At 38.6% G+C, this 10,943-nt stretch overlaps 1 protein-coding gene across 3 annotated transcripts in view; it reads right to left on the bottom strand.

Annotated features, from left to right (window-relative positions):
- The window catches only part of SPATA13 (spermatogenesis associated 13), a 397,052-nt gene that overhangs the window by 135,047 nt on the left and 251,062 nt on the right, over window positions 1-10,943 (bottom strand). The window lies entirely within an intron of this gene.

The raw sequence follows: 10,943 nt of genomic DNA, 5'->3' as shown, positions 1-10,943 counted from the left end.
ACTAGGCTGTACAGATAGCATTTGTGAAATATTTCTCGTTATGACTACTTTAATGCCTTTCCCTCAAAAAAAAAAACAAAACAAAACAAAAACCCAAAACATCCTATCCCCCCATCTCCCCCTATTATTTATTATTTAATTTTGTCCCCATTTTTCTACTCATCTGTCCATACACTGAATAAAGGGAGTGTGAGCCATGAGGTTTTCAGAATCACACAGTCACATCATTTAAGCTACATAGTTTTACAATCGTCTTCAAGAAACAAGGCTACTGGGCTGCAGTTCAACAGTTTTAGTATTTCCTTCTAGCTATTCCAATACACTAAAAACTGAAAAGGGATATCTATATAATGCATAAGAGTAACCTCCAGAATAACCTCTCGACTCCATTTGAAGTCCCTCAACCACTGAAACTTTATTTTGTTTCATTTCGCATCCCCCTTTTGGTCCAGAATGTTTTCTCAATCCTACGAAGTTGGGTCCAGACTCATCCCTGGGAGTCATGTCCCAAGTTGCCATGGAGACTTACAACCCTGGAAGTCAGGTGCCACATAGTGGGGAGGGCAATGAGTTTACACAGGGAGTTTTTAAAAGCTGAATTTATTTTCAAAATATTAGAATAGAGAGATGTCTGGCTTCCCTTGGAAAATCGGAAGGCTTGCTAATACAGGGCCACATTCCCACGTGGACCTAATAGGCGGGAACTACAGAGCAACAGTCTCCACGCAAACTGCACAATTGCTCCATTACTATCTGGCCCCAGAAGGCATAAGCTTTTGCAACATCTGGACTATGAAAGGTCAGGCACTGCTTAGAACTGGAGAGACAAAGAATAGGCCACAGTTCTTAATATTAGGTAGCTCACTATCTAGCAGGAGAAGATGACAAGAGCCAGACAAAATAGGTAGGGTCACTCATTGTCAACCACATTCATTTTAGAGAGGAAAATAACAAGGCTCAAAGAAGGAATCTGATTTATCAGCAAGATCAACTGACATACACCTAATATGGTAACCCAACTATTGGATCACTTTCTTCCAAATATCTATTTGGAACTTCTTAATGTAATAGTTAAAGGTGAATGAGGGAAGTAAAGTATTGCTCAAGTCCACGGTGCTTTAATCAAGTAGGAATAAGAGAAAAGCCGAAGAGAGGGTACATTTCCTACTTCTTTTTATAGTAGGGACGAAGGAGCAGGTGCATGAGTAAAATGATACAGAATAAAGCATGAGCTTTCTCACCTATTAATAATTAACCTAGCAACCAAACATCTGTTATTTATTTAGATCTATGGAGCTTCCTTAGAGAATCGCCAGGCTCCATTTTCACAGAAATCAGTGATTAAAATTAACAGCCAATAGGCAAAAGAAGGAAGATCAACTGAGGTTCATTTCCAGGACTCACGCCAGATGCCAGTGTGTGCTTAACCTGTCCTTGGACTTGGCAGGTCCAATTAATCAAATGAACTGGTTTTCTGGGAAAAGAACATGTTTTTGTGATCAGAAAAGCAGATATTAGAGGGAAACTATGATGTCATAGGAAAAGAGAGCAAAGATGATGACTTTGTTTACCTGTATTTTCTAACTTTGGGGGATGTGCTACATGCAAAGTAACAGACCAAGGTCTCTGCTGCCCTTCGAACCTGCACCTGGTAAAACAGGTTGCACTAATGGCATGTCCACAAAATCAGGTGAAGTAACTTCAGTATTGACACTGGATCGGTTTGCATTTAAGTTCAACATGACTTACATAAATATTTCTTATAAAGTTGTGTTATTGAAAAACAGATGTAAATCACTTTTTCCCAATGTACATGGAGGCTTCTATTTCTTAAGAAATAAGACATAAAAATGGAAATAAAGCTTAAGAAATTTCTACTTGGTCTCTATCATTTTAAAAATCAGACTTAAGACAGAAAAAGTACACCAGGGCTGAGCTCCCTGTCTGCATCTCGGCAAACCCAGAACCCTGCACTTACGTCAGTTCTTGGCATGCAGAAAGAAACAGGAAAGAAATGCTGCATTTTGAAGTGAAAGTGACTCTGTAAGTATGTAAGAAAACATAGGTAGTTTCCCTGTAAAGCACTTTTAATACTAATTTTCAAATTCAAGCTGGAGTACCTGAAACTAAAATATTTTTCCAAGGCCTGAATTTGCTGATGTTTCCTAGTAATCACTCTTATAAAAACCATTGGGATTTCTAGGGTTTGCTTACGTAGGAAAAGAAAAATTTAATTCTGCATCTCTCTATTTCATTTTTAAATCCTCAGGGATTAGCCCAGTGTCTGGAACACAGGAAGTTCTCAATACATTTTGTAGGACAAATGAATAATCTAATTTTTATTCCAACAATCCATTTCTCTGCTTTGGATCTAATTAAACTAATGCTTGAATAAGTATTTAGTAAACATTAAGTTACTTAGCTCATAGATGCTAATCACATGAAGCAATCTAGATAACCTTGAAACATATCCTTTTCTTCCAGTCCTGGTTGGCAAATTTAGCTGTCTAACCTCTGACTGTGAGATCAAGTTAAGATTTCTTTAGATTTTCTAATTCTAAAATGATGTGCCCTGCTGGGAACCTAGAGTCTCAAAAGAGAATATACACTCTATCGTCTTCTTGGATGATTATCAAAGTTGCCCTATAATGGCAATATAAACTTTCAATCTTCTTATTTTTGCCAGACAACATGATCTCAAATTCTTGGCCATCCAATCCTCATTCCCCTATCCCCACCACCACCCCCCCAAAAACAACAAACAAACAGCCACTACCAAATCACTACAAAATCTCCACTCCATTGCAGGATTAACAACATCAACCAACACTCTTCCAAAGAAGAGCAAAATATACATTCTTTTCAAGTGCTCTGGGAGGATGTATCAAGGTTGACAATATCCTGGGCTATAAAACAAACCTCAACAAATTTGGAAAACCTGAAATCATACAGAATGCGTTCTCCAACCACAATGCAACCAAACTAGAAATCAACAACAGAAAGGTAACAGGAAAACCTCAAAAGACATGGAAACTAAATGACACACTTCTTAAATAAACCAAGGGTCAAAGAGGCAGTCTCAGGGGAAATTAAAAAAGAAAAAAAAATACATTGAACTGAATGAAAATGAAAATACAACATATCAAAATTTGGGGGGCACATCTAAAGTAGTGCTGAGAGGGAAATTTACAGCACAACTGCATATATTAGAAAAGAGGAAAAGTCTCAAATTAATAATCTAAACTCTCAATTTAAGAATCTAGAAAAAAGAAAAGCAAAATAAATGCAAAGCAAGTAAAAGGAAGGAAATAAAGTTAAGAGCACATATCAATAAAATTGAAAATAAAAACAATTGAGAAAAATCAATGAAACAAAGAGCTGGTTCTTTGAAAAAGATCAGTAAAATTGACAAACTTGTAGCAAGTCTAATAGATAAAAAGAAAAAAGACACAATTACCAATATCAGTAATGAAACAGGGGATATCACTACAGACTCTGTGGACATCAAAAGGATAATACAGAATCCTATAATCAATTCTACACACACAAATTTGACAACTTAGATGAAATGGACTGCTTCCTTGAAAAACACAAACTACCAGAACTCACACAATATGAAATAGAGAACTTGAATAGCCCTTACAATAAGGAAATTGAATTTGTTATTTAAACACCCAAAAAGAAATCTCTAGACTCAGGATGGTTTCCCTGATAAACTCTACCAAACGCATAATGAAAAATTAACTCCAATTTTACACAAACTCTTCCAGAAAATGAGAAAAGGAAAGAACACTTCCCAATGCACTTCATGAAGCTAGTATTATCCTGATAGAAAAATCAGACCATGATAGTACAAACAAAAACTACAGAAAATATTCCCCATGTATATTGACATAAAACATCCTTAACAAAATATAAACAAAGAGAGTTCATCAATTACAAAAAGAATTATACACCATGACCAAAAGGGTTTTTATTCCATTGTATTTATTGCAGGGATGCAAGACTGGGTTAATATTTGAACATCAACGTAATATGCCATATTAATAGGCCAAAGATGAAAACTCACATTATCTTATCAATTGCTACCAAAGAAGCACTTGACAGAATTCAACACATTTTCATCATAAAAACTCTCAGAAAAACAGGACTAGGACTTCCTCACCTTGATAAAGAGCATCTACAGAAAAACAAACAAACAAAAATAAACAAAATAAACACACAAACAAAAAAACCTAATGATGAAAGACTGAAAGCTTTTCTCCTGTGATCAGGAACAAGGCAGGTATGTCTATTCTATCCACTTTTTTTTTTAATTTTATTTTTGAAATAAATTCAAACTTGCAGGAACAGTTGCAAAAACAATACAAAACCCATACACAGAACTCCAGCATACCCCTCCCCCCTCCCCCGATACCCCAATCCACCAACTTTAACATCCTGTCACACCACCATTTCTTTTTTCCTTCCCTCCGTATCATCCAACATCTATTGCTCTGTCTTCTGAACATGAGAGCAAGATGCACACATCCTTGAACAAACAATATAATTCACATATACATTTCCCATGAACAAGAACATTCTTTTATGCAATTGCTCCCATTAAGTGCAGCTAAGAAGTTCAAGAAATTCAACATTGATACAAAGCTTACATTCTATAATTCCTTTTTTTTTCTCCTATGTCCCAACTGTGTCCCTTTGAGCCTCCTCAAAGGGACATATAAGGACTTGAGCCTTATGTATTTTATATCTTGTAGGAAGTAAATAGTGGAGTTACAAATCAAAAATTATTGACTTCTATTTGTATTCCATTGTGGTCAGAGAATGTGCTTTGAGTATATTCAATTGTTTTGTTTTGTTTTTTAATTTACTGAGGCTTGTTTTATGTCCCAGCATATGGTCTATTCTGGAGAAAGATCCGTGATCACTAGGGAGGAATGTGTGTCTTGGGGATTTGGGATGTAAGGTTCTATATATGTCTGTTAAAAATTTCTATATCTCTCTCTCCTTTCTTTGTTTCTCTGTCGGTAGGGCTCCCTTTAGTCTCTGAAGTAGGACAGGTCTTTTATTAGCAAAATCTCTCAGCATTTATTTGTCTGAAAAATTTAAGCTCTCCCTCAAATTTGAAGGAGAGTTTTGCTGGATAAAGTATTCTTGGTTGGAAATTTTTCTCTCTCAGAATTTTAAATATGTCATGCCACTGCTTTCTCACCTCCATGGTGCCTGCTGAGTAGTCACTACTTAGTTTTTTATTGTTTCCTTTGTATGTGGTGAATTGCTTTTCTCTTGCTGCTTTCAGAACTTGCTCCTTCTCTTCAGTATGTCTGATCAAAATATGTGTTGAAGTGGGTTTATTTGGATTTATTCTATTTGGAGTTCTCTGGGCATTTATGCTTTGTGTATTTATATTGTGTAGGTTTGGGAAGTTTTCCCAACAATTTCTTTGAATACTCTTTCTAGACCTTTACCCTTCTCTTCCCTTTCTGGGACACCAATGAGCCTTAAATTTTGACGTTTTATTTTATCTATCATATCCCTGAGACCCATTTTGATTTTTTCCGATTTTTTTCCCCATTCTTTCTTTTGTTCTTTCATTTTCTGTTCTGTGGCCATCGAGGATGCTGAGTCATTGTTCAACTTCCTCTAATCTTGTATTATGAATATCCAGAGTCTTTTTAATTTCGCCAACAGTTTATTTTATTTCCATAAGATCTTCTATTTTTTTATTTACTCTTGCAGTTTCTTCTTTATGCTCTTCTAGGGTCTTCTTGCTGTCCTTTATGTCCTGTGCCATGCTCTCATTGTTTGATTTTAGGTTTTTGATTAATTGCGCCAAGTACTGAGTCTCTTCTGATCTTTTGATTTGGGTGTTTGGGTTCGGGTTCTCTATATCGTCTGGTTTTATCATATGCTTTAAGATTTTCTGTTGTTTTTGGCCTCTTGGCATTTGCTTTACTTGATAGGGTTCTTTCTGGATATAAAAAACACTGATCTCTAATTTGTCAGATCTACAGCTTGGTGGCATACACTTTCTCTAACTAACCAGCAGATGGCATCCACGAGTAACCTATTCCCCTCAAGTCAGTTCTCCCCAACTTTGTCTTTGTGGTGTGTGGGGATCTGATTCTTGTGGGGTTCAACTGGTGCACTAAGTTTGGGTGTGTTGTTGGTGCTGTCCTTCCTGAATGTAGGGCATGTGTCTGGGTGGTTAGGGAGGCAGGGCAGCTTTAATAATCAAACCTCCCAGGTGTTCCTGGAGATTTAAGGCTGTTGCAGGAGTCTAAACCTTCGTTTCAGTCTTGCCACAGATTGTCTCTGCTGCTGACCCACAAATCCTTGGTATTGGCGTAGGGTCCCTGGGATTTCCAAGCGGGTCCCCCTTCCCAGCCGTGCTCTTCCAGGACCCCTGCTGAGGGAAGGCTGTGCTACGTCACAAGTGTGCGCCGGCCTCCAGGGAAGCCCTGGGCCGCTGGGCCTTGCAGGTGCGTTCCCAGCCTGCTTAAAGATGGTTGAATGGGGCGTGTTAATTTCCCTGTTTTCGCACAGCTCTGCCTTCCCAGCTCTGGGTCAAATAGCTGTGGGTGCACTAAAGGCCACTGTCAACAATGAGTGAAGAAGTATGGGATGTTTTGGATTTTATTTTTTATTTTTATTTCTTTTTCTGGAGTAATGAAAATGTTCTAAAATTATCATGGTAAGAACGCACAACAATGAGATGAGACTGTGAGCCACTGATTTTATACTTTGGATGGTTTGTATGGTGTGAATACATCTCAATAAAATTGCAAAAAATATTTTAAAAAATTTTAAAAAGATGTTCAACATCATTAACCATTAGGAACATGCAAACTAAAACCACAGTGAGATCTCACTAACACCAATCAACATGGTTAAAATTGATAACAGTGACAACAACAAATTCTGGCAAGGATATGGAGAAACTGGGTCACTCATACTAGCTGGTGGGAACATACAGCTACTCTGGGTAAACGGTTTGGTCGTTTCTAAAAAACTAAACATGAAACTACTCTGTGACACAGAATTGCACTCCTTGGCATTTATTCCAAAGAAATGAAGATTTAGGTTCACACAAAAATCAGTTCCTGAATGTTTATGGCAGCTTTATTCATAATGGACCAAAACCGGAAACAAGCCAGGTGACCTACACTGGGTAAAGGGTTAACCTGTGGTAAATCCATACCATGGAATACAAATCAGCAACAAAAACAAACTACGATACATGCCACAACCTGGATGAATCGCCAGAGAATTACCAATCTCCAAAAGTTACATACATTATGACTCCTTTATATAACATTCTTGAAATAAAATTATGGAAATGGAGAACAGATTAGTGGTTTCCAGGGATTGAGGAGGGTGTTGGGGTGGAAGGAGAAAGGGGCAACATGAGGGATCCTTGCGGTGATGTTCTCAATCTTGACCGTATCGATGCCAATATCCTGGTCATGATAATGTACAAAAATTTTGCAAGATATTATCATTGGGGGAAACTGAGTAATCACTATAATATTTCTTGCATGTGAATCTACAATTATCCCAAAATAAAAGGATTGGTTTAAAACATTAACAAACAAGAATTTTTAAAACTCTCGACTGATAAAATTATATATTGACTTAACTCGAATCCCTACTCTTTTCTTCTGTTGTCTCTTCTGGGTCTTCTTTTAAGAACACCACTCCATGTAATGAAAGGAATCTGCCCACCATAGCTGTGTCGTCCACACAATCAACACTCTGGATTTTGGTATGCCTTTCATCTGGAAATTCAAAATTATTCTACAGAGAACTTTTCTTGAATATGCAAACCTAACCACTGGTGTAGACATGTTCATTAGGAGAGCAAATGCCAGCAAGTCTGCATGAATTCCAGTGTAGATTACACAGTCATCCATCAGCAGGCACAGGTGGCCATTTGCAATTGTCAGCCCTCCGTACCTTTTCCTTTGGATCCATTCGTCTAACCCTTGTGGCATCCCCTCGGTTGTCTGCACAGCACTGCATGAGAGAAAGAGGATGCAGCTACTGTAGTGATAAAGCAACATCTGAGACAGCCTTGGTGGCATGGAGCCTTCCCGCTACCAATTCTCCTCTCTCCAGTCTCCACACAGAAGCATCAGGTACTGTGAGACCTGCCGTCCTGGTTCTGAGATGAGGGTCAGTGTTTCACCCTCTTCCTTCAGAGATGGCAGCAATGAAGAGATGAGGCAGGGCTCTGACTACTAGCCAATGGGCAAGTACTTTCTAAGTGTCTTAGTGCTTAGATGTCCTAACAGTCATGTTTGCTTGGGAATCTGTAGCCATCTAGATCATCTAGTGGGCCTGAAACAAATCTAAATCTCTCACTCATCATCTGAGGAGAAAATTGTAGGATCCTTCAAATGGGAAAATATCTTCCCAGAAAAAAATCCATGAGAAATGTGCTCCAAGCTATTTCTTTCTGATCCTTTAGTGATGAACAGTACATGGGAAAGAAAGACTCAAACACTATGTCCATCTTCATGTGTGATCACTGGTCATTCAATGATACAGTTCTCTTTAAAACAACCACATAAAGGAACACTCTTGTGTTTGGGAAGGAACAGTAATACAAACTTACATGGTTCAGAGAATTTTTTTTTTTTTAAATCCACTCCCAATCATGATTAAATCCACTCCCAGGTCTTTTCAACTGACATGGAAGGAAACTGCAAGAGGTGTGGCTGTCCCAGTTTAGCAGCACAAGAGCCCAGGAAACCTCCAGGCCTCTTTTCACAAAGTTCTTTTTACCCCAAACTGATCTGCACAGATACCCAGTATCTTCATCTCAGCAAAACGTTCCAATTAACACAAAGAGTTCTTCAAAATCCCCAGCCTGAGAACAGTACAGGTGCACTGTGTGTAGAGGTTAAGAGTTGGCTTCTACAGAAACAACTTTCCAGGAAAGCCTAGAAAACACTGCTGTCCAGCTTACCGTTGGCATTTCCTTCTTCCTTCAGGCAGTCCTCACCCCAGAATAAAAGCCACCCACAAAAATAAAAAAAAAAGATATTAGACTCCTATGGTAGGAAATCAACAAAAAGGTAATCATCTACTTAGACTCTTAAAATCCAATGGTCTAGCATGCAATGAAATTTAATAAGGCTGTAAGCTTTAGAATAATTGTTGCATGGGGTTTGATTTAATTAATCTCAGCAGGTTTTAAGATAGCCAGCCCCCAGGAGGTCAATGTGATAAACTTCCTTCAGATGTGCTAGTATTAAAATCCAGGAAACTATGCTATCAAATCAGTTATTTAGGTAGTAGCAATTGTATGATTATTGTTTGACCAACCTTTCTGTGACCATTTTAGGCCTAAAAAAAGTAACTTGAAAATATTTAAGACTGATGACCGTGTTTGGGTTCAACTATCCCTGCTTGAAGTCTTCTGAGCCAGAACGATTTAGGGTGAGTACCTTGCATGAAAAGGTTAGATTAAACTTAAGGACTGGGAAAAGCAGAAAGAGCTCTTGCTTTCCCCTACGAGATTATGTCGCTGTCAAAAGGAAGGTGTTCACGGCACGTGCGTGTACCGCATTCTCTAAGCCCTGAGTGTTTTTCCTAATTTGAGTGGAGCCATGAGAAATACACATGGTCTGAACACATAACAGCCAGCGAAGAGAGGAGACTGGGGATTTAGCCACCTGTACCCCCTCACTTCTCCTGCACTCCAGTTCCCCAGAGGCAGAAGATTCTAGCCTAGAAAGAAAAGTCTGCAGGTTAACCTTAATCACCCTTCCCTGAGTCAGAAGAGACACTGAGTGAGAGAAGCTGAGGCTAGAAGGGGGTGAGGCGGCAGACACTGCCTGAATTATTGTTCGGACTGGACATTGTGGGTACGTCAGCACCTCACGGGGGCCGGAACTGGGTCTGAGTTTATGAGGGGATGGTCCCTACAGCTCTATGGCCATCCTCCTTATCTGTGAACCAACAGCATCCGTGGGAGAGCACAAGACATCCCACTGGGTATGGCCGCATTTAAAGGGCTCAGTCTGGAAAACATGCCTTCAAATGGCCCCACATCTAGCAGAGCACTTAACACTGATGCTGCTTGGCAAGGACAAGTCGGAAATAGGAATATAACCAAAACAATCAGACTGATTCCACAAGCCACAGGTTTATATATCCAGTCTTCTTATTCACTGCTTACCACTATCATAATTTTATTTTATTGTAATAACAACACAGAATGTTCAAAATAAGTTGCCACTTTCTGTATTCAGAATCCCATTGTTTAATTTCCATAGTGAAGCCAGGAGTCTGGCTCGACTTAAAGGTGAACTTTATAGGAGTAACGTCTTGTTCCACATCACACTGTTAAAATTATAGTACAGAATTCTGGCTCCGTCACTTACCAACACACACACACACACACACACACACAAGAAGCCAGATACTGGAACTGGTACATAACAGGGTACGGTACCCAATCCTTTTCCAAGCATTGTGGGAAAGGACAGTTCTGTCAGTGGTGTAAGGACACGAAGAGAGAGACTACACTTCCAGGGCAAGTGGGCTCTTCAGTAAGGGCAGCTGAGCAATGCACTCTGGGAATTTCAGATTTGTTTTAGAAAAATGAAAGGTAGAAACAGCAAAGAAAGCAAGTCTCGCAGATCTTAAAACATACTATCTTAAAGAATACTTTATTTTTCCCCAGTGTATTTTGGATTACTTATCCTTTAAATTTAGTTAAAACATATTTTTAACTTTTCTCCTTTTAAATATATACTCCTTCAGAATATTACTGAAGCTACAGATATTAATATATCCCTCCTCTTTTCACTGTTTCCAAAGAGGGTTTGAGGGATGTTATTTCAGAAAGATTCATGGAACATTTAAGCAAGGGCAATTCCTTTGAAAGCCTGCATTTCTAAACCCTATTCAGTTCGTGGGTAACCCGAGTAATT

This window comes from Choloepus didactylus, chromosome 12 (genome assembly GCF_015220235.1).
Source record: "Choloepus didactylus isolate mChoDid1 chromosome 12, mChoDid1.pri, whole genome shotgun sequence".
In the NCBI taxonomy this organism is placed as follows: domain Eukaryota; kingdom Metazoa; phylum Chordata; class Mammalia; order Pilosa; family Megalonychidae; genus Choloepus; species Choloepus didactylus.
The sequence above is the reverse complement of the archived record's forward strand: the minus strand, read 5'-3'. Positions and strand labels throughout refer to the sequence as shown.